The sequence below is a fragment of the Acipenser ruthenus genome, chromosome 22 (assembly GCF_902713425.1).
Source record: "Acipenser ruthenus chromosome 22, fAciRut3.2 maternal haplotype, whole genome shotgun sequence".
NCBI classification, from domain to species: domain Eukaryota; kingdom Metazoa; phylum Chordata; class Actinopteri; order Acipenseriformes; family Acipenseridae; genus Acipenser; species Acipenser ruthenus.
The window spans coordinates 4,333,490-4,355,648 of NC_081210.1; the positions used below are offsets into that span (position 1 = coordinate 4,333,490).

At 38.8% G+C, this 22,159-nt stretch overlaps 1 protein-coding gene across 3 annotated transcripts in view; it reads left to right on the forward strand.

Moving 5' to 3' along the window:
- Positions 1–22,159, forward strand: part of LOC117431487 (neuronal-specific septin-3-like) — a 79,740-nt gene that overhangs the window by 24,872 nt on the left and 32,709 nt on the right. The window contains exon 1 of one of the 3 annotated variants that reach the window (XM_034052435.3): positions 16,199–16,349. The exons of the other annotated variants lie outside the window; for them this stretch is intronic. The gene's annotated coding sequence lies outside the window, so the exon portion shown is untranslated. Of the gene's footprint in view, positions 1–16,198; positions 16,350–22,159 lie in introns of those variants that run through there. 3 annotated transcript variants of the gene reach the window in all.

The window sequence follows — 22,159 nt, forward strand, 5'->3', positions numbered from 1 at the left end:
CTGGAGATAAGAACTTTTTAAATATATTTCGGCCAAGAAATATTAATCCTCCCTGTCCGCAGTGTCTCAAGTTGCATGGTATCTTGGAGCAAACCCCAGATGGAATAAAGAAGCCAGGTTCATTTCCTGTTGTCACTTTCATTGTTTATTGACACAGAGAAAAGCTCCTCTTATAGTACTGGCTCCAGTATAAACACATGCAAGGTGTTAGGATTTTATGTCAACTGAAAGATTCAGTTGAATGGAGCAATCCTATTAATATACTGGACCCAGATACAGCTCTAACTTGCCTTTGCTATTTTGCTTGTCTTTGCCTGCCAGTATAAGGAAGCATACTGCTGTGGCCAAGCGATCTAGTTTACCAGATGAATGTTGATGGCATAGGCTCCACCTGCAAATGGGTCTGGTACAAAAGAGGTCCGGACACCAAGGGTAGAAGTGGTGTAGGGGAGTTGCAGTGGTTATTTAAGGTGGAAGAGCCTCAGTAACGTAAGTTTGTTTTGACAGCTAGACAAGCAGACGCTTGAGCATTTAAACCTCCCTGTCAATCTCATGTGTGGAGGATGTAAGACAAAACAAACAAACAAAACAAAAAACACCTCGAATACTGTACAGTCTTGGGGAGTAGTACTACTGGAGTTGCTTTGTTTGTATGTCCCTATAACCTCTCTTGAAGGCCTAGGCTTTTTATGTTCTCCAGATGACCATTTAAAATAATGACTGCATATAATTTCATAATTGGAAAGTTTTGTTCTGTTATGCTGATAACGTTAAATTAATTTTGATGGAGTAATATCTATCCCAATGTCATTCCGGTGGATTTGTGACCATAATTTGAAATGTTATGGCATTTGCTGTAAGCCTTGCATGTTATTCCTATATTGTTGCAAGTCTGTTGCCATTACAGTGACGACTCTTATACAAATTAAGCTGTCGGTGCAGGAACATGTCATTAAGTTTTTGCAAGGAAGGGGCCCCTTAATGCAGTATTGAGAGTTCCTAGTCAAAACAGGAACTTGTCTTAGTACGTCAACCTTGACTTTACGTTTAGTGGAGGCTTATCAGAGGAACCAAGGGAAGCAGTGCCTCCTCAAAATTTCAAAGTTAAATTTATATATGGATGAAGGCTATATTTGCATCCTGAGCCTTTCGGAAAAAAAAGGCATAATACCACAGTAGTGACGTCAAAAAGTGATAATTCCGCTAGAAGAAAATATACTTGAACTTTGACCCATTCGACTCCTCGAGACCATCACTTTCAATTCAAACACAAAATGTCTCGTTTTCAATCACTCGACAACACCCACAGTACAGAAATGATCAACAAAATGAGAATATGTAAAATTTTCATCAGAGGAGACAAACCTCTGTTACAAACTCCTATCTGCTATAGCCACACACAGTACAGTACCAGCAATGGCAGATGATGTATTCCATGGTTTTAATTGGAGGAGCATCTCAAACCCTCCTGCCCCCTGCTGAAGCACTGGTTTGCTGATATACGTTTAGATTTTGACCGGAAGAAATACGAAATCCATCATATCAGTAGGAAAATTTAAAAAAACATCTGGGATGGTAGACAAAAAATAAACTGCATCACTGCTCGATAGCGTGGAAAATTCTTTGACTGTTTAGTCCCGTTAACCAAAGTTAATCGAAGCCGGCGTTGTTGACATGCGTGGATTATGGGAGTTGTAGTTTTCCTCTGCATTTCTACTGATTTGGAAACCCCTTTCAACGTCTGCCAGATAAACTACTATTCCCAGAAGACACTGCGCGCCCGTCTACCCAATGCATTGTGACACCGGTAGCATCTGTTAATGTTTGTTGGAAGTCGTATTTATATTATTTTAGCCCTTCCCCAGCAGTATTTGTTTATTTTCCCCAGCACAGGCAAAACTCGTTCACTCTCTTTTCATCTGTACAGTATATAATTATTTTGTTGGTCATTTATTTAAGTTTAGCAAATTAAGTCGATAGGATGTGCTTGATTTTTTGTCTGCCTTTCTCCTTCCTTAACAACTCTGTTTGAAAAATATTGTATGGTCTTGAGATCTAAATGCTATATTAATGTTGCTTTACAGTGCATTTTTAAACATATGCTGTGTGTAACAGTTAATTATATTATAATAAACTATGATGGGCTACTGTTTTCTTTTCTCTGTTGGCTAGTGGAGAAAATGAGTTTAACAGCCAAATTGGGGTAAAACCTGTTTAAACTGCACTTGCAGATATGCACTGGACTTACCTGACCTACGCACCATGTTGCTGGATCCTCGGCTGATGCACTATTGCACCACTAATATGTAATTGTAGATATAACTTGTTGTAATCCTAACTTGTTGTATCATAGTTCATATTGTGTTTTAGTACTATTATTTGCACTTACTGTAAACGGTACTGTATTTAAATATTAATCTTGCATTGTAACCCTGTAGAGTACTGTAAGTCACCTTCGATAAAGGCGTCTGCCAAATTCTACTGCTTGCTGGGGGCTTAAGGGGACCCCAAGCCCTATTGCCTTTTTTCTGCCTCCCCATTTTTATTTTGGCCACCAGTCAACACTGGTTGATTTAGCACAGTATAGCACACCATACTATGGTTCACCATGGGTTCACTATGGGTCAAATGTTCCTTGTACCTCCTAATGTCTCTGCCGTAATGCGGGTCAAAACAGTCTTGCGTCGAGGTATAAAGTACCTTTTCATTCTAAAGGAGTCTCTTTTTTGTTTTAGAATCCCATTCTGCACTCCTTGTGAAGTTATTGCTATGTTTTTTTCAATCCTATTATTAAGAAATGGCACAAAGTGACTCTTTTCTGTATGGGCCAATATGGCGCCTGAACAAAGTGTACACATAACAAGGGTCTGCGGGTTTGAGAAGTTTGTTCTGTTTCGGGACTTCAACTGTGGACTGTTTTGCTTTCAAGTGTGGTGGTGGCTGTCTAATGAGTGTGGAGTGCCGGGCTAACAGAATAAACTATGTTAAATGTTTAGGCTATATATTGACAATCTCTTAACAAAAGCCAGCTGCACTGAGCCAGGCAAACCACACATGAAGCCCTGCAATTTGAAAAAATAGGAGAGAGATTCTGATTTAATGGAACAAATGAATGTTTCTTGTTTCTTGTTTTTTTTTTTTTTATGCCTCAGAGATCCAGGGATTCAAAGATGCTCGTGTATTCTGGATAAGGGAATACAAATCTTTACACAAAATAATTCATCAGTCATCACTTGTAGTTTTTTTTTTTAGAATCGGTGAAATAAAAACTCACTATAAATCTATTTAGTAAACTCCACAATCCTGTTGAAAAATTGACAGAAAGGCTATTGCCGCTAATGACCGGAGCTCAATTACACATTTCTGGAGATAAGCACAAACAACATTGCAAAGCCCTACAGTCCAAATGAACTTTGTGCTGGGGAAAGTTGTATGTTTTGCAATAGCACCTCGAGGGAATTTTTCAGGATGACTGAGAACCAAGGAGGCCCATTAGTGCTACTAATGATCTGCATCACTCTGTTTATTCCAGCGTATGAATGTAAAGATCATACAGTGGATAAAACCTAAAATCAGAAACCTTGCATGTTAAATACAATAGCATAGCTGTCCACTATTTGTGTAATACGTTGAGCCTTGTCAGATATACTTGGGGATAGGGGGGAAATAGTTTTGGAAAAAGACTTCATATTGTGCACTGGGAAATTTGAAATACTTTTTCAGTGGCACTGAAACAGCTAAAGACAATAGGAAGATGAAATAGTGCTTTAAGGAAACCCAGTGTCTGCCCTATTATTTAAGAGTGCTGTCTGACTATAGCAATTTTTCTACAGCAAGGAAATGTCTACTTATTGGAATGTGCCCATGGGACTCCAATAAAGTACTTTTAAAAACTCATGATTGGCATTGAGAATATACAGACATGCTCAAATTTGTTGGTACCCTTACAGCTCATTGAAATAATGCTTCATTCCTCCTGAAAAGTGATGAAATTAAAAGCTATTTTATCATGTATACTTGCATGCCTTTGGTATGTCATAGAATAAAGCAAAGAAGCTGTGAAAAGAGATGAATTATTGCTTATTCTACAAAGATATTCTAAAATGGCCTGGACACATTTGTTGGTACCCCTTAGAAAAGATAATAAATAATTGGATTATAGTGATATTTCAAACTAATTAGTTTCTTTAATTAGTATCACACATGTCTCCAATCTTGTAATCAGTCATTCAGCCTATTTAAATGGAGAAAAGTAGTCACTGTGCTGTTTGGTATCATTGTGTGCACCACACTGAACATGGACCAGAGAAAGCAAAGGAAAGAGTTGTCTGAGGAGATCAGAAAGAAAAGCATGGTAAAGGTAAAGGCTACAAGACCATCTCCAAGCAGCTTGATGTTCCTGTGACAAGAGTTGCAAATATTATTAAGAAGTTTAAGGTCCATGGAACTGTAGCCAACCTCCCTGGGCGCGGCCGCAAGAGGAAAATCAACCCCAGAGTGAACAGAAGGATAGAGCGAATGGTAGAAAAAGAACCAAGGATAACTGCCAAAGAGATACAAGCTGAACTCCAAGGTGAAGGTAAGTCAGTTTCTGATCGCACCATCCGTCGCTTTTTGAGCGAAAGTGGGTTCCATGGAAGAAGACCCAGGAGGACTCCACTTTTGAAAGAAAAACATAAAAAAGCCAGACTGGAATTTGCTAAAATGCATATTGACAAGCCACAATCCTTCTGGGAGAATGTCCTTTGGACAGATGAGTCAAAACTGGAGCTTTTTGGCAAGTCACATCAGCTCTATGTTCACAGACGAAAAAATGAAGCTTTCAAAGAAAAGAACACCATACCTACACTGAAACATGGAGGAGGCTCGGTTATGTTTTGGGGCTGCTTTGCTGCGCCTGGCACAGGGTGCCTTGAATCTGTGCAGGGCACAATGAAATCTCAAGACTATCAAGGCATTCTGGAGCGAAACGTACTACCCAGTGTCAGAAAGCTCTGTCTCAGTTGCAGGTCATGGGTCCTCCAACAGGATAATGACCCAAAACACACAGCTAAAAGCACCCAAGAATGGATAAGAACAAAACATTGGACTATTCTGAAGTGGCCTTCTATGAGTCCTGATCTGAATCCTATCGAACATCTATGGAAAGAGCTGAAACTTGCAGTCTGGAGAAGGCACCCATCAAACCTGAGACAGCTGGAGCAGTTTGCTCAGGAAGAGTGGGCCAAACTACCTGTTAACAGGTGCAGAAGTTTCATTGAGAGCTACAGAAAAACATTTGATTGCAGTGATTGCCTCTAAAGGTTGTGCAACAAAGTATTAGGTTGGCGGTCCCATCATTTTTGTCCATGCCATTTTCATTTGTTTTATTATTTACAATATTATGTTGAATAAAAAAATCAAAAGCAAAGTCTGATTTCTATTAAATATGGAATAAACAATGGTGGATGCCAATTACTTTTGTCAGTTTCAAGTTATTTCAGAGAAAATTGTGCATTCTTTGTTTTTTGTGGAGGGGTACCAACAAATTTGAGCACGTCTGTATTTTTTTTTTTTTTTTTTACTGACCGCTATTTTTTTACTGGATAGGCACCACCTAAGTCAGACTTTTTAGTTAAAACTTCTTAGACCTTCATTCCAGAGCCATGAGTCATGCCTTTCTTTCGCCACTAATCTCTGTTTGTTATGGTCAGAAGAGTATTCATCGTTAAATCCCTCCTCCCAGTATGCACACCTTAAAGCGAAGCTGTGTAGAGCCTCTGGGCATTCTTTCATCGACAGCATCACAGTCTGATTTAGGCTAATGCTTTGATATGCTGATAGCACTGTCCCAGAAGATCAAGGATCCCTTAATGAGATCTATGCCATTTATTCTCAGATATATGTGGATACCTGATTCAGATATAGGGGTGGGGGTGGGGGTGGTTATATAACACTTTTTAATACTTCATCCTGGCTCTTGCAGAAAACCCTGAGAAATACTTTGGGGTTATGTTTTATAAGCCTGATGTCCTCATCTTATTTCATACATGAGGCGTATGATGTTGTTGCTTCTTGCATTAAAAAATTGTCCGCAAACCACCAAATACCAGGGCTATATAAACCAGAACTGTAAAAGGAAAACAAAAAAACATACCTTTTACTGTCGCCATTAAATGCATATGTCCCCTTTATGAATTGGGTGTAAACTATTTAAATGGAACACAGTAGAACAGATATCATCGTAAAAAGAGAGGCATTACAGTATTTGATGCCCAAACCTTTTATGCATCTTTGCAGTCATGTTAATTAAAGGGGATGTTAGTTTAAATAAGACAGGAGGCGCCTTTTAAAATGACCTATAGTTTATTTGTTTTCAGACACACAGATGGGAAATGCCTTGTAACTTCTGAGTCACTATGGCCAGTTAATGTCTAGTTACTCCCTGCCTTCGCGTGAGCACCTCACTGGCTATGCAGCATATTCCTTTAACCTTAGAAGACTGTATTACTGTACTGCCATTGCTTCAACTGTACAACATTGCCATTGTAGTATTTTGTAATGAATGGCTAAATTCATTGTATTGGCATTCACTTTTACAGAAGAGCTATTGTAATGCAACAATATTTTCATCCATCCAGACATTCCATTACCATTGAATAACTTCTGCTACTGCATTGGGGAGCAGGTAGGTCTTGACTATATACAAATCTATACACAGTATGTTTCCATTAACAACATGTGTGACATCCCCCTGCATCTACACATCACATCTGGCACAGAAATACCATACAGTGTGAAGTACAGTCCCTTTTCGCAAGGTATCCTGCCAGGGAGGATGCAGGCATACAGTTTAATCAAACACTGCTACTTGAAATAAACATAGGGAGCAGCAGGTCAGGAAAACGTATTGAGATCAAACATTATCTTGGATAAATATCTGCACTTACCCTCCCCACCCTCGAAATGGAGGGGGGCTCCCTTTGAAAAAACAAGCATTCGTGATCAAAGCACTACCTTGTGTAAACGCCTGTAAAAGTGTAATGTTACTCCTTTTCCAAGGCACTTTACCTTCGGAGTATGATCTGAGCACTCTGTTGAGGCTGGTTTCTGTATGCCCCACCCTTCTGGTGTGAAGCCAAGATTACATTCTCTATTAATGTGCTTTTTTTCTTTCCCCAGGAAAACTGTTTGGGAAAAAAAGACTTATAACTATATCAGCAAAGCTAATTGACCACAAATAGCACGAATCTAGTGTACTCTAATGTATAGCATGCCACTAATGGAGCACATGTGTGTTTATAGACATTGGATGGATGTATGGCATCTGGTAATGAAGTTGACCTTCAATTTGAATAAATAAATAAAGAAAATAAACAATTAAGAGTTGGCTTTTATTTGAAATCAGTCTCATAAAGAATGTTGTGTACTTTAGGCAGAAGATCAAATTGAATATAGTATACAACAGAGTAGATAGTATTTTATAAATGTATGGCAGTTACTGTCAACTGAAAATGGTTGTAAACAGTGACCATAGACACTAAAGCAGCACAACGTGTTTTTTACCCAGATGACTTTCCATAGAGATCAGTATATGTGCGCACGCATAATTTGTTTTGTTTACTTTTTCCTGTCTAAAACTTTTAAATAGAGGCTCAAGAGCTGCTGTGTTGATCCTGTTTTTTTTAAAATATTAATCTCACATTTGCCATTTTTGAAACTGTTGTGCAACTTCTGGTGAATAAGGTATTTTTGTCATTTGTAGCGAATACGAACATCTGATTTTTGTATCCGAATACATATTAAAAAATAAATAAATAAATGTTCGTTCAGATATTTGTCCCAGCACTAGTTAAAGCCAAGGACTAAAAACCTGGAAGATGCCAATGCTAGTTTTGCCATGGCCTGCTTGGTACCAGCAGGTTCATTCTAGACATAACAAACCTTCAACTAATATCATGTAACTGCTCTACCTATTGGGCTACTATTGCCTCATGGTACAGAGCCATTCCAAACTGATGTATTTTGGATTCATACAATTCCTTTACAGAAAACTTGAACTCTGGCCTATACAGTTCAGGATATTCTATGTCTGTTATGTTAATGCTGAAAAATAAGAACAATGTGATGAAATGGATTCCATTTAGAAAAATAGGGAATTATGAGACCCTTAAAGTGACCTGTTCCATCTACTTATGAAATTCAAGCCACTTTTCTCGTGAGAAACAGGAATGTAGCCTGTGAAGTTTTCCTGGAGTTTTATTTGGTAGCAGATAAGCTAAAAAAACAAAGCAAAACAACTCTACCAAGATGAAACAAGGCCAGCCCTTGTGTATTGGGGAGTTCTCTGATAAGAACTGTAATGGGGAGTTCTCTGGTAAGATATTGATCATCAGCTGGTTTATTTTCCTTTTTTCTTCATGGAAAGAAGTGCACATGGGGGCAGATAAATACAGTATCTATTGTGAAAGATCTATTGTCTTACTTTGTATTAAAGATAATTGTACCTCCATGAACATGCTTTGTTGATTGTAAGAGGAAGCCCAGTCCCTGAGCATAGTTGTGGAAATAATTGTTACATTACATTACACGTTACACTTTAGATTCATATACTACCAAAAGAGCAGAAAACAGCAAACCAAGTGCAGTACAAACAAAAAAAAATGTGAACAGTGGCATTAAGAATCCTCAGCCTCTACCAACCATTGACCATTGCAAATGTTTTTGCTAAGGGAGGGGAGACCAGTCAATCAAACAGTGTGCTTAATAAGAATGATTTCCAGAACAGGATTGTGCAGCTTTAGAACTAAATATTTTACAGAAGCACCACAGGTCAATGTCATTCTGTTTGTACGTCACCGTAATAAGTTCAGGGATAACCTTGACCTTCAGTAATGCAGTGCTAAACGTAAACTTAAATTCTTCAGTACTACTGAAAGTAACTATGATCGAGTGTTTAAAGTTAGGGAACAGAGTTGGACATACTCGATTTACTCATCATGTCAGTTTGTTGTGTGGGAGTACAGTTCTAAAGATGTTATGTGAGAAGCTGAACCAGCTACCATCTACTAACACCTTACAGTGGTGTGTGGGGGTGTGGTGCTATATTGTAAGTGTGGACATATTCCCATTTTCTCATACCTCAGCAGGTATGTTAAGTCTCTTTGTAGTGATAACCTTGGAATACTCCATCTACTTAGTAATGTGTATGTGGAAACTTTGACAAACCTACATTAACTAATACCTGAAAATAACAAACGGGAATGCTGTGCAGCAGCAGCAGCAAGATTCTAGGAACACCAGTATCAGTGACAATGTGGTTTTTATTCATCTTGAGAATGAGGGTTCCATCCTTGGGATGATATAAAATGGTATTGCCTCTCTTCGGGTGTACCGATCTTCCAGGTTTCATTGTTTGATGGTGATTGTGGTTTTTCAATGCTCTACATTGTAGATGTTTCGCAACCTGCTAGCACATCGACAAATGGGTACTTCTCTCTTGGTCTACAAGGATAACCTACAGTGAAGGCACACCAAGTAGATATTGTTTTCTGTGGTAGAATGAAGAAGGACATCATACTCGCTCTGTGTGGCCACACAGCACACATTCTCCCGTCAAACCATGAATTAATTTAATCGAGCCAGTACTGGTTTTGAAGTTGCAGCACTTACAATCATTTGAGCATCTAGCCCCCCTTCGAAAATAAATGAAGACTGGCATGCAAGTAGCAACCCACGAGCATGTCAGGTGGCCGTACTGTAAATACTGTATGAAATACCTCCTTAAAAGCAGCTCATAAAACCAGGGACTAAAAAATGCAGCAGACCTCCCTGGATTGGAATTGAGGGTTTTGGACCCCTTTTTGGCCACTCGCTTGGTTGACCTGTTGAGCAAACCACTGTTCCTCATGGAGCTCCAGTCCCACCCCACGACACACACACTGAAAACAAGACATAGCTGTTGGGGGGCCTTCGCAATCCTTGGCATACACTCAAGATAATATAGGTCAGATAACAGATGTGCACTCTTCTAAACAAACAAACCACAATGTTATAAACTTGGCAGGGTAATAGAGAAGGGATGTCCATAAAAACATATTGGGGTGTTATAAACAGAAAAAAAGCACTTGATTTAATGTTCTGAAGACATTTGGGATTGAGTAGTGCAGAAGACTTACTGCATGCATTGGAGATAGAAGTTGGGACAGGGGCACGAATGCAAGGACATTGGTTCTTTTGCCACCATAAAAAAAAATAATAATAATCTGCTGCCGAGTTGGTTCAGTTAAACTGACACCAGAAGGGATCCTAACCCTAACCCTCCAGTGCTTGGGATCAATATGGGTTTTTGAGTTGAGTGAATTGCATCACTGCCTATCCTGGGACACTAACCACCTTGGGGCGTGCAGATTTCAAAACAGAGTTACAGACAGATGTGTACCCTTTTTTCTTTTCTTTCTTTTTTTGTTTCATATAAATCGCAGAGTGCATGCCAGAAAATGAGTTGTGTAGGGAAATACATCAGGGGCTGGTGTAAATGAGGGCAAGTCTTGACAGCCAGAAGGCAAACACAGATGAGAGAAGAGGCCAAACTGTTGGGCTTTTTTTTTCATTCAGGTATACAAACTTCTATGTGCAACTAGTCAAGTTGTGTAACTCATGTACATTGTCTACAGTTGTGCAAATGCATTAAAACAACAGTATAAGAAAACAATTACAAACTGCAATATTCAGTGTAAACATTCCGGTGTGCTTTAAATATTTAAATGCAAAAGATAAATAAAACAGAAGTATCTATCCATCTGTCTTTATCTGTGTGTGAAACAGCCTGTGTTTATAGCCAAATAAAATAGCCAGCTAAACCAATTCTGATAGAGCAGCCTTTTATTGGGAACAATGAACGTGTGTCTCTGTGTGTATATATTTAATTTAAAAATGTAATAGTAATAATAAATACAACCTATAAACAGTGTAAATTATTTCTGTTATGTCTGTAAAAATAAATATATTACATCATAGTGGTATTTAGGTCTATGACTGTTTCAATCAGTTGAATGAAGTGTTACCCAGATGAAGATGGCTGTGTCTTACTGGGCTGCAGTAGAAACAGCTGGCTGACCCAACATACATTTCGATCTTTAAAACCAGGGTGATGATTTCATCATAGCTTTTCCTGTACCTAATCCTTACCTTATGCTTTCGTACAGTATTACTAAATACCATTTATCAAAGCTTTGTATTTTTTCATAAAACGTGTTTGTGACACATTTTATGAAAAAAATAACTGTTCGCTCACCAAAACTGGCAATTAACTACTTCCAGCTCTCATTAAATATAAAGATTTATTGCTGATAACATATTGATTGTTTCCAACTTATGAAATGTATAAACAAGTTCTTCAAGTTGGTTTGCCCCAGTTTTATATATTGTTGATGCTTGAAACACAGACATATCACCTGTTCCGTAGGAGCATGCAGTAACATCTATCATCACTTGGCAACACAGTGACATCACAGACAGTAGTTGAATTTCCATGGCAATGCATTTATAAGCACTTGTGTTATCATGTATCATTTCAGACATCACCCAGCAACAGTATTTATTCTGGGCCAGATAACAGGGACCAGCATTTGACAGAAAGTCCTCTTTTGAACAGACATCTTCAGTAAAAAAAAAAATTATAAAAAGTAAGACATGGAAAAAAAGTCCAGTACCAGTTCATTCGCAGCTTTTTTAGAAGACTTTGCCGAGAAAGTGGGACAAGGTAAGAAAAAAAAAAAAAAAAAAAAAAAAAGATATTTTTTTTCTCTCTTAAGAATAAGAAATATAATCTGTAATCTATCACACAGTAAAACATAGGGGGCAAAAAGGACCCATATTGCCAGCAGACTGCTCAGCTTTGTATAAATAAATAAATAAATAAATAAATAAATAAATAAATAAATAAAGAATATATACAATTGGTGGCAGCCAGGTGGCGCCAAGTGTCAAGTAAAAATACCTACATAATCAAAAAATTATATCCTCTTGAAGGATATCTGATTTCAGCTATTGTGTTCTGCAGAGTTCCAGTAAAGCATTGTGAAATCATAAATGACAGATACTGTAAATGCCATGGTGGTAAAGCCTAGGAATTGTATTTTAAATGCAAGAGAAAAAACATGGTAAACTGCAAAATCAGGGTGAAAAGGAACTTTGTAAAAGGGCCAGATTTAATAGACAAAAAGGGGAATACACATTCAACAATTGCTGTTATATTTGCTGGAACATTACAATTGAATGCTACACTGATATCAATCTGTGTGGAAGTACACAGCAGTTGGCTCTTCACACCTGCACTATAAGCTCTATTGCCAACAGTAACTTGGCGATAAAATTTCTTGCAGATTAAGTATTATGTTTTTTTTTATTATTATTATTATTATTATTATTATTATTATTATTATTATTATTATTATTATTATTATTATTGTCTAGTTGATAAAATGGAGATTGTATTTCATAAGCCAAAGCCAGAAGTTGTATATTTAAAAGGCTGATAATAAAATACAATACTTTTAATCTTTTGACTGAAAAGCGCTCGTCTGGCTGGCAGTGTTCAGTCATTGGGGATATCCCTATTGCAGGGCACATTTCAACCAAGGTTGAAACTTTGTGCCACTGAAGATCTGGATTTGTCTACTGGTATTGCAATGACTGTTCCTGTTAATTGCAAACCACTAACACACTGCCTCCCAGTTCCACAGCTCTAGCCACTAGGGCACACTGCCTCCCAGTCCCTCGGCTCGAACCACTAAGCCACACTGCCTCCCAGCCAGTCAGCTCTAGCCACTAACACACTACCTCCCAGTCCCACAAATCTAGCCACTAGGGCACACTGTATCCCAGTCCCTTTGTGTAATTACTAGGCACACTGCCTTCCAGCCCCTCAGCACTTCCACATAACGCTCCTTGCTTTGTGCCTCATATCAAACCAACAATTGTCTTGCAGTTCTCTTTTTTAAACCAATTTGTAATAGTACATTCCAAGCCCAGAGCTTTTAAATACTAGGTCAGGGTATATTGCTTTCCAGACATTTGCTGTACTCGGATTGCCTCCTATCCCCCGATATCCACCCCTTCTCCTGAAATTCAACTACCTAGTATGATGCAAACAGTGCTTTTGTTTGAGGATCCCACAGTCTTTTTGAGAAGGCCTGATCACCCAGCTGACAGCCAGTCACACTGTGTGGCATTGTAATCGCCCCCCTGTGGGACTGAATACATTCCTCCCTTTGTGGTTTTGAACAGACACTTGCTTTCTTGTATTTTAGGTTTCCAAGATTTCTGGCTTGAACACCGCATTTCATAAGCAAAAGTTAGGTTCTCTTGCAGTACAATAGCCCGTCATTTAGTATCTGTTTTCTGGCGTTTGCGGTACCTTGGAGAGAAAAAGAGCAGCCTGCCCTCTTGTGGGTCAAAGAATACAGCTTGCAGAAAACCATGTACAGTATTTAATCTAGTCCTGTCTTCTCATCAGGCATAATTTATTAGGCAGTAAGACGAAGTGAGGACACTACAGTATGGTCATTTCTGCCACTTGCAATTTGTTGGAAATGTGTATAAAAGAAAATACTTAACTAAAACATTGGTGATTTACCAGCTTTAGTTTTTATGCCGATTGATTTGCTGTTCATTCAGGTACTCTGTGATTAATCATATAGTCACTCCTTTACTGTAACTTACAGGTCAGTTGTCATATTTAGTCTCAGCTCTGTAGGACAAGGATTGTGTCCTGTAAAAACATGTTATCTATTGTATCTCTATGCTGTAATTTAATGCCTGTGTGGAAGAACACTTCTAAGCATTAGTGTCAGAATGAAGATTACCCTAATGGAAGTTGGCAATACATTGGCTGCAGTGAATTGCAGCATTATTATTGGCATAATGCTCAGATGCAGAGTGTGATCCCAAACCCTACTTGTGTTGCTGCAATCTTGATGAGCTTTTTTTTTTTTCCCCCCCCTCAGAGGGAGTAATGCGTTTCTCATATGTACAGTAGGAGGTCATTCTATACTAAAACCTAATCTGATTCGAACTGCACAGGCTAGCTGAACTCCACACCCTGGGATACTTTGAAAGCTGAGAAGAACTGATTTAGGGAAACAGCTTAAGCATGTCTTGGGCAATTGTCCCGGGGAGGCTGAGGGAGTTTGGTGATGAAGAAAAAAATTAAAAAAACAGCAAGATTAGCGAGTTATGACATTTAATTTGTTTGAAGATTTTATGGATCACAAGCTCCAGTTCCCTTATGTATTAAAAAAAGAGAGAGGGAGAGAGAGAGAGAGAGAAAGAGAGCTTTGATCTTTTTCCATGGGCATGCACTGGGAAAGAATCGCATCTCTTTCATAAACACATGATGGGACTCTTCGATAGCATGCAAACTTCAATGACAATCTGCTGTATAACCACACTGCAGAAGATAGAAAGTGCTACTCGTTAACTAAATGGGACAAAAGGGGCAATAAAACAAAACAAAAAATGATTGGATAAAATACCAAATAATTATAATTTGGTTTACCCAGGCTGGTAATGTTTAGATATTGGCAATCACTAAAGATCCTTTTGATGGTATTGGCTTTCTCAAAATCAGCCCTTCCAGGCAGCTGTGGCTTTCCAAAGTACATCATGAAAAGTAATATTAAAAACATACCTGTGGCCAGCTGAACAGTGTTTAGGGAGGTTTAAAAAAAATGTAATAACATATTGAGTTTGTAACAGTTGTTTAGTCAGATGGATGATATTGTAGCGGATCAGTTATCTGCAGGAGTCTCTGGGATGGGCGGTGGCGACTGGGGGAGATTTTGTTTCGGTGGGAACTGTTCAGAAAGCCACCCCTCCAGCAGGAGGGTTCCAGCTTCTCATCAGTGGAGGTTTTAATTATTTCCTCCTGGGGGAAGATAGGGAATGAGTGTGTCCCCATGAGATACTGTATAAATGACTTCATATATAAAAACGCCCCACTACACAGTCACTATACTACAAGAATCGCCAGTGTTCCTCTGGCAATGCTGTGCAATTACACTGTCCCACTTGTCATTTACGAGCTGCAGATGGGCGATCAGTTTGTTTAAAACAGTTGTGCTGATTTTCGCGATTTAGCGGTTTCAGTTTACCAGTAATTTAGTCATCTTTGTGGCCCAAACACAAAGTGGATTTTGAGTTGAGTTTCAGTGGTATGACCGGATGCGAGGAGGGAATGTCTTGTTTCGCCATAAATATAAAATTCGCTGATAGAGATGGTAATAGTAATAAAAACACTGCCTGTACTGTAGTCACAAAAATTGAATTCCATTTTACCATCTGGAAGATGCCTATCATTACATTGGTAGAGGGATCAAAATAACAGAAAGCTTATTTTGTACATAGCCTATTGTATTTGTAAGAGTGAGACATGACACTCGGAGAAACCCTTGTTCTCCTCAAGAGTATCTTGGATTCTGTAATGTCCACAAAGCAAACCAAGCCGCCCGCACCAGTTCATCCACTGCGGTTTGGTTTTTGCTGAAGGTCACCTGAGGGTTGATAAAAAGAAAAAAGGATTTCCTTTTCAGCAAAATGGCTGGAAAATTCTTTAAACTTCCTGCAGAGAAATATATTGGCTTTCACTGGCTGGAATAGATAATATTTGGTACAGTAAATCGTGGTTTAAACAAATCTGGTTGTTAAGAAAAAATAGCAATGGGAATGAATGGCCTAGGCCAATGTTAGAAAATGGGAAATTGCAATGTACGGTACAAACAGTCAATATCGGTGGTACATGCATGTGTTTTTATGGGCCAGCATTGCTTAAATAGAATGTGGAGATATTAGGTAAGCTTGCCACTATAGACCCAGTAGTGCAGTGTTTATACTATATTGTTTTTTCTTATTTTTTGATGCATTTCATTGTTACAAACTGCGCTTGAAGAAAAGTCTAAGACGAGCCTGGGATTCTTTTCTATTAAAATATACAGCTGTACAGTTTTATTTGCAAGACTTAGCTTCTTTTGCAGCAGAAGTCTTTTAAGAAAGCAGAGGGTTAAGAGAGAGAAGGCTGACTTTGTGAATGAGCTCAGAGGGTTAATCTGTATTGTTAAAGTGACCTGCATACTGCCCCCAGCTTCCTCCCTGGACAAACAGCATCACACTGCTTAGCATTTCCTGCTGCGGCTTTCTCTTTTAATTTGTTTTTTTTTATTGCAAAGCCGGGACACACACACACACCTTTTTTTATTTTAGTTTTTTGCAAAAGCAGACGCTCTTCTTTCTATTTGCGATCACTGACAACAAATTAAGGATCAATTAAAAACCAGCAGTTAATCTTATTCCCGTAACAGTCGGAATATCTGGTGAGTTCTTGTGTGTCGCAAACTGTTTTGTGTGCTCTGGAAAATGCTGACCAAGGGGGTTTCTTTGTACAGTGTTTTCATATGAAATCTAAAACCGCCCATTAAAAAGGGAGAATTATTAATAAAAGTTTTTTTTTTTTTTTTTTGCATGAAAAGTAAAAAGGTGTCTACTTCATTGATTTGAGTTCAGTTAAAATCAGGCTTTACAGTGGTTTTCACCATTTTGGCTATGCTTTGGAATAGAATTCAGTGTTTTGGTTTGGTTTTAATAATGAAGTACCATCTGTTCTATGTTTGTTATTAGTTTCAGTAAGTTTCAACTAATGGGGTTCAGTGTACCAAATACAGCAGTATTCTTTTTAAAGTGTTGAACTGTGGACTAAACTGCAAAGTTAGTCAAAAGGGATTTTGGTGTGCCATGAAAAGGTCCAGATTAGTCTCATGCTACACTTTGCTTAGCATCTTATTCATTCTATTACAAACGTCAAGGTGTGTAACTAATGTAGCGCATTGCAAAGAACCCAGCTTGACCTTGTGCTGTCCCGGTGGAATTGCTGTGTGTAATTACCAGAGCTTTGGGCAGTCAAGAAGTGAGAGACATGAGCAGCTTCTATGAGGGGAAAGGGTTGTTACGTGATTAAAAAAAAAAAAAAAAGTTCAACTGTTAATAATGGTTAAAAAGAAAAAGATCAAAAGATAAGAGCAGTCAGCGGTTAAGCTGACTGCATTCAGAACTAATTCAGTGAACTAATAAGGATTTCAGTGAATGGTTTGTTCCCATAGCCTGGGCTGTATTGTACACGGACACTACAGCTGAGGTTCTGAACAGGTCCTGTATCAGTTTGTATCTAGTCTTGCAATAAAACACTCAATTAAATGCAAATCACACCAATGTGGGCTCACAAATAATTATGCTCATCTGTTAATAGCCAGTAGGTAGACTTTTTGCTGTGCTTTTGGGATACTGTAATCTGCAATTGTGCATATACAAAGTTTAACACACTCCTGAGCCGTTCACATGTTACAAGAGTCTCAAGCTTTAATAGAAGCAAACATCCATACAAGAACAGGTATGTGCGCTGCAAGCTTGTAATGTTGCTGTAAATTTGTAGGATGAATTGGGGTGTTTTATTTCTTAAAACATTTATAACAATATACTGTTTGTTTGAAAAGATAGGAACAGCATGAAAAGCTTTGCCAAATCCTATGTTAATCTCCCCAACATCCCAAGGTGGATGATAGTCATTTTAAATGCCCGGGTTGTACTTGTTCTTCAGCTATCCCCACACATTCTGTACTCGCAAAAAGGAGATGAATGCCAGTCTTGACTGAACTGCAAGCGAAATGAATTGTGGAAAGCACGCTGGCTTTTACGTGCAACAGGAAATTGTATAAAAATCTGTTCGATCTGTATGCAACGTGCTGCTGTGTCAGCTTATTCAGTCACGGCGAGATGGATGTTTTACATGGCTTAGTTAACCTGTTTAGGACTGGTTTGAACTTAGCTGCAGCTGCTGAAAGATAATCTATTATTTAAAGCAAAATGTCAATCATTTAATGGCATGTCTAAAGTGTTCTCTGTTAACCTTAATTTACTCTCTGTGGTAATCAATCCTGTATATTTATGTTACTGGGTATCACTGCAGTGACATCATTGGGTTGGTTGAACCCTATTCCTGCTCTTTCTATACTCTATTGAAAGGCTTTATCTTGGAACACACGTGTCTGGTTTGGATTAAGCCTAGGGGATTTTATTAGACTATGTGCTGTAGATGCAAGTACTGTAATGGTGACCTATTCAGAGAGAGAGGTTCACTCTTTTGTTTCTACAGCATATTGGCCTATTACGTAACTGGTAACAGATGTTCCTGTTGGGAAGTCTCTGATTTCTACCCCCCCACCCTCGCTGTTTCCCCATTGGTCTAAGCAGAGGCACATAGATTTACTTTGAGGCAATATGTAAGCAGAAACCAAGAAACAGAAAGTTCAGTCTCCCAAAGGCCCGTGGTTTGCTCTTCACACATTTCTAAGTTCTTTGTGATTACTTTTTAAGCTCCCATGATACAGTTGACCCTCCATTAAGTGTTACTGTCCTCAGAGGGAGAATCTTCAAGCCCTCTTCCCAGGCCACACTGTATGATTCTTAACCCTTAAAAAACCTGATACTTCCTGCTTTAAACCTATGGTTTCCAAGGTAACCCGGTGAGTAACGCAATCAGTACTTTTGTTACGTCTGTACTGGTTTCAATTAAAAGGAAAATAATACTCCATATTAATTAACTGTTGGCATTGTAGCTATTGGCTATTAAAGCTATTAAGATGTAATTGTGTGTAGAATATTTGTATTATGAATAAAAAGCCCTTGAGAGAGGAATCTTTTTTTTATTTCTTGGCAACAGTTAGTTGTAAAATTTAAAGCCACACTTTTGTTCAGCTGCTGAGATACAGAAATCCTGGAAAATATAATGTTGCACACATGCAGTGTAGTCAGTTTAACGTGCTGTTTACTATTGCAAGATAGAAATTACAAACCGACTTGCCATAAAGCCAAAGTAGTTCAAAATTGAGGAATCACAAAGGGAGATTACATCATTCCAACAATAGGCAGAACCTGGGTGTTTGGAAATGCCCACTGGCATGCTGGCCCATTGATTTCTCTAACATGGAACATGTAGGAGTGTTGTATTTAATAATAATAATAATAATAATAATAATAATAATAATAATAATAATAATAATAATAATAATAAACTGTGGGTTGTAATCTTGTGACATAAATTGTAGATGCATAAACAAGAAGTAAAAATAGCTATTAGGACAGACGAAACAGAAATGTTTTTGAAACTCTGGAGTGTGTTGTTAGGCTGGCACCGACCAACCAGAAAAAGATATAGGAGGTAGGCATCAACCAATGAGAGAGGCAGATACAGGTACCAAGCAATCAATTAGAGATGGGTTTGTTGGTTGGTACTTGCCTCTGCCTCTCTGGTGGGTTCGTGCCTACCTCTTTCTGATTGGTTAGTTTGTCAGTGCCTGCTTCACTCTGATTGGTTGGTTGTTACTGGTTTGTACCTGCCTCTCCCTCCTTCTCTCTGGTTGGTTGGTTGGTTGGTTGGTTGGTGCCTGTCTCTCCACGATTAGTTGGTTGTTACCTCGACCTCTTTCTGGTTGGTTGGTAACTTCCTCTGCCGCTTTGGTTGGTCAGTGCCTGCTTCTCTCTGATTGGTTGGGTTGGTTGGTACTTGCGTTCTGCCTCTCACTGGTTGGTTGGTCAGTGCCTGCCTCTTTCTGATTAGTTAGATGGTCTTTGACATTTACAAATAATTTCAAGGAGCTCAGTGCAGATAGAACACTCACTTATTTTATCATTTCTGCCTAAAATGTAGCACTTGATAGACATTTTGGAATAAATAATGTTTAGTGTTTCTGCTTGTACTTGCCTCGTCGCCACTGATCACTGCTTCTTTGGGTGGCTTAACCAGCTTCTGCAACAGAGCATGAATGTTTACATATTTCACAAATACATTATGCAATGCGAGAAATATTATACAAATATACCTGGGAATGATCACACAAGATGGCTTGTAACCTATCGCACAAAAACAACTTACATTTGTTTTCAATTATCAACGATCCGGTGAAACTATTATTTTGTACAACGGCTACAAGAATTTGTTCTGCAGCTGTCCCAGGTGGACAGTACAGTGAATAGTTGAAAGAAGTCTGAATGCCAAGTGTGCAAGGAGGAGGGGGCCCTTGTGTGTTTGCATCAAGCCGTGGGAGAACTGGAAGCTTGGAGCTCTGTGCAAACACCTCAGATAGGGACAAGAATTCCTAGACGTCTCTCTTTCAAGCATCTGTCTGTTGACTTGTCAGCTCTGGTTATCTGCTAACTCCCTCCACTTATTGGATCTTGCCTTGGACTTTCAAAAGGATTTGGGCTGGGTTGGAGGCCAGTGAAGGAAGCAAAGATTCTGGAAGAAGATTCGTATTTATTTATGCGATTCAGCAGAAGTGTTAGGGTGTTTGTGTGCCCCAGGGTGGAAACGCAGTGAACCCAATTACTGTCTGAAACACAGAGCTATGGGACAGAGAACATTGTGACTGGGATATAGATGAGGCAGTCAGTCAACAGTAGATAAATAGAGTAGAGAACCATCTATACAAGCAGGGGTCTCTAGAGCACAGATACGTTTTTCTCAACAAAGGAACACTGTGCAAAGATCTAATACATTAATTAATTAGCTGGTGCCCACTGTTTAAAAGAAATAAACCCAGGACTGGTGTCTCTGTTGATGTTTTTCCTTATACTGCTGCTCACTGAGTAGGGAATCTGCCTTCCTTACTCCTCCTGATGTCACACAGATGACCTCTAACCTCTGACGGGTTCAGCATGGTCCAGGGGGCTTTCTCCCATTTTCCAATTGGAAAATGAACTTTATACACAACTGCACTCAGTCCAAAATGCTTTTGCTCTTAATAGAACACAGTTCTCTCAGTTAACCTATTCCCTCTATTTTATTTATAATTGCATAGAATTAATGTTATTCCTATAGTAAGCAACGATAACTCATTAATTAAATATCTCCAACAAAAATACAAAATCAAAAGAAATTATTAGCAGGACAGTAATGCTTACCAGTTGCTCATGATTTTACCTACACATATAAAAAATACAATTTGACTGCTCCCTGTTCAGAAATATTGTGACCCTGACACAATAGCAAACTAATACTGATGTGGCACTGAAATACAGTTTTTAACTGACTCATGCCATTGGTATGTCAAGTACTGTGGTCGTATTCTACCAATGCCTGTCTCTGTAGCTACCCTTTGCTGCTGCTATTGTCTCATATTACTCACAAATTAAATGTAGTCTCCCTGTATGACCACTGAAGATCACTGGGTAAGGAAAACAAAATATCATAAAGATTTTTCAGTGAAGATTTTTAGATACCATACTTCAGATTCTGTTGTATTTGAACAAGAAAGCAGCTGAATACCTGTGAGTGGAATCCATATTCCTCCTCTGGGAAGGGACCATGTGGGATGGGAATGCAGAGATCTTTGGAAACTCTGATACTCCAGCTTGGGGATCCAGGTTCTCGGAGGAAGAGAAGCCGGAATTTATCCATGGAAGGGGCAGGGAATAGGACCAGAGACGTAGATGGCAGGCTCAGTTAAACATGTGACAGATGGTGGCAGAATCACTGTGCTGCAGTGAATTGATTTTTAGAATAGTCGTTCTTGTAGCTTTTTGGTCCGGTTTTATTTGTATTGCCAATTTTTAGCATTTGGTGTCGTTTTAACTAATAAACAATTGAAATTCGACTATAACTGGTGTATTTAATACAATGGGAGACCTGTATGCTGGTAAACCAGTCTGTTAGTATAGGAGATGACTAAATGATTAAAAGTTTTGGCCTGTCATTGCTTCTTTGCCAATCAGCAGTTGCGAGTCAAACAATTTCTCTTTTCCCCTATGTAACGTAGGTAATGCACATCGGAATCTAAAACCACAGGGCCCACAGTAAACACATTCAACAATCAGTTAATCTGTACACACACTAAAAAGACAAAACTTGCCAGTCTAGATGCCACCCCTCCAATATTGTGGGATCTACTAACAAAGGGGCCCTTGAGAAGAGCCCTTTTATTTGGGTGACAAGAGGGTGATGTATGAGCAGGAAGTGCAAACTCTACAGAGCAGGAAGTGCATCATTCTCAAAGTAATGTGGTTGCTACAAGCCACACCTCTGGGGTGTGAGTGAAAACTATAGCTACATCCTGAGCCCGGTTTAAGATCTGCA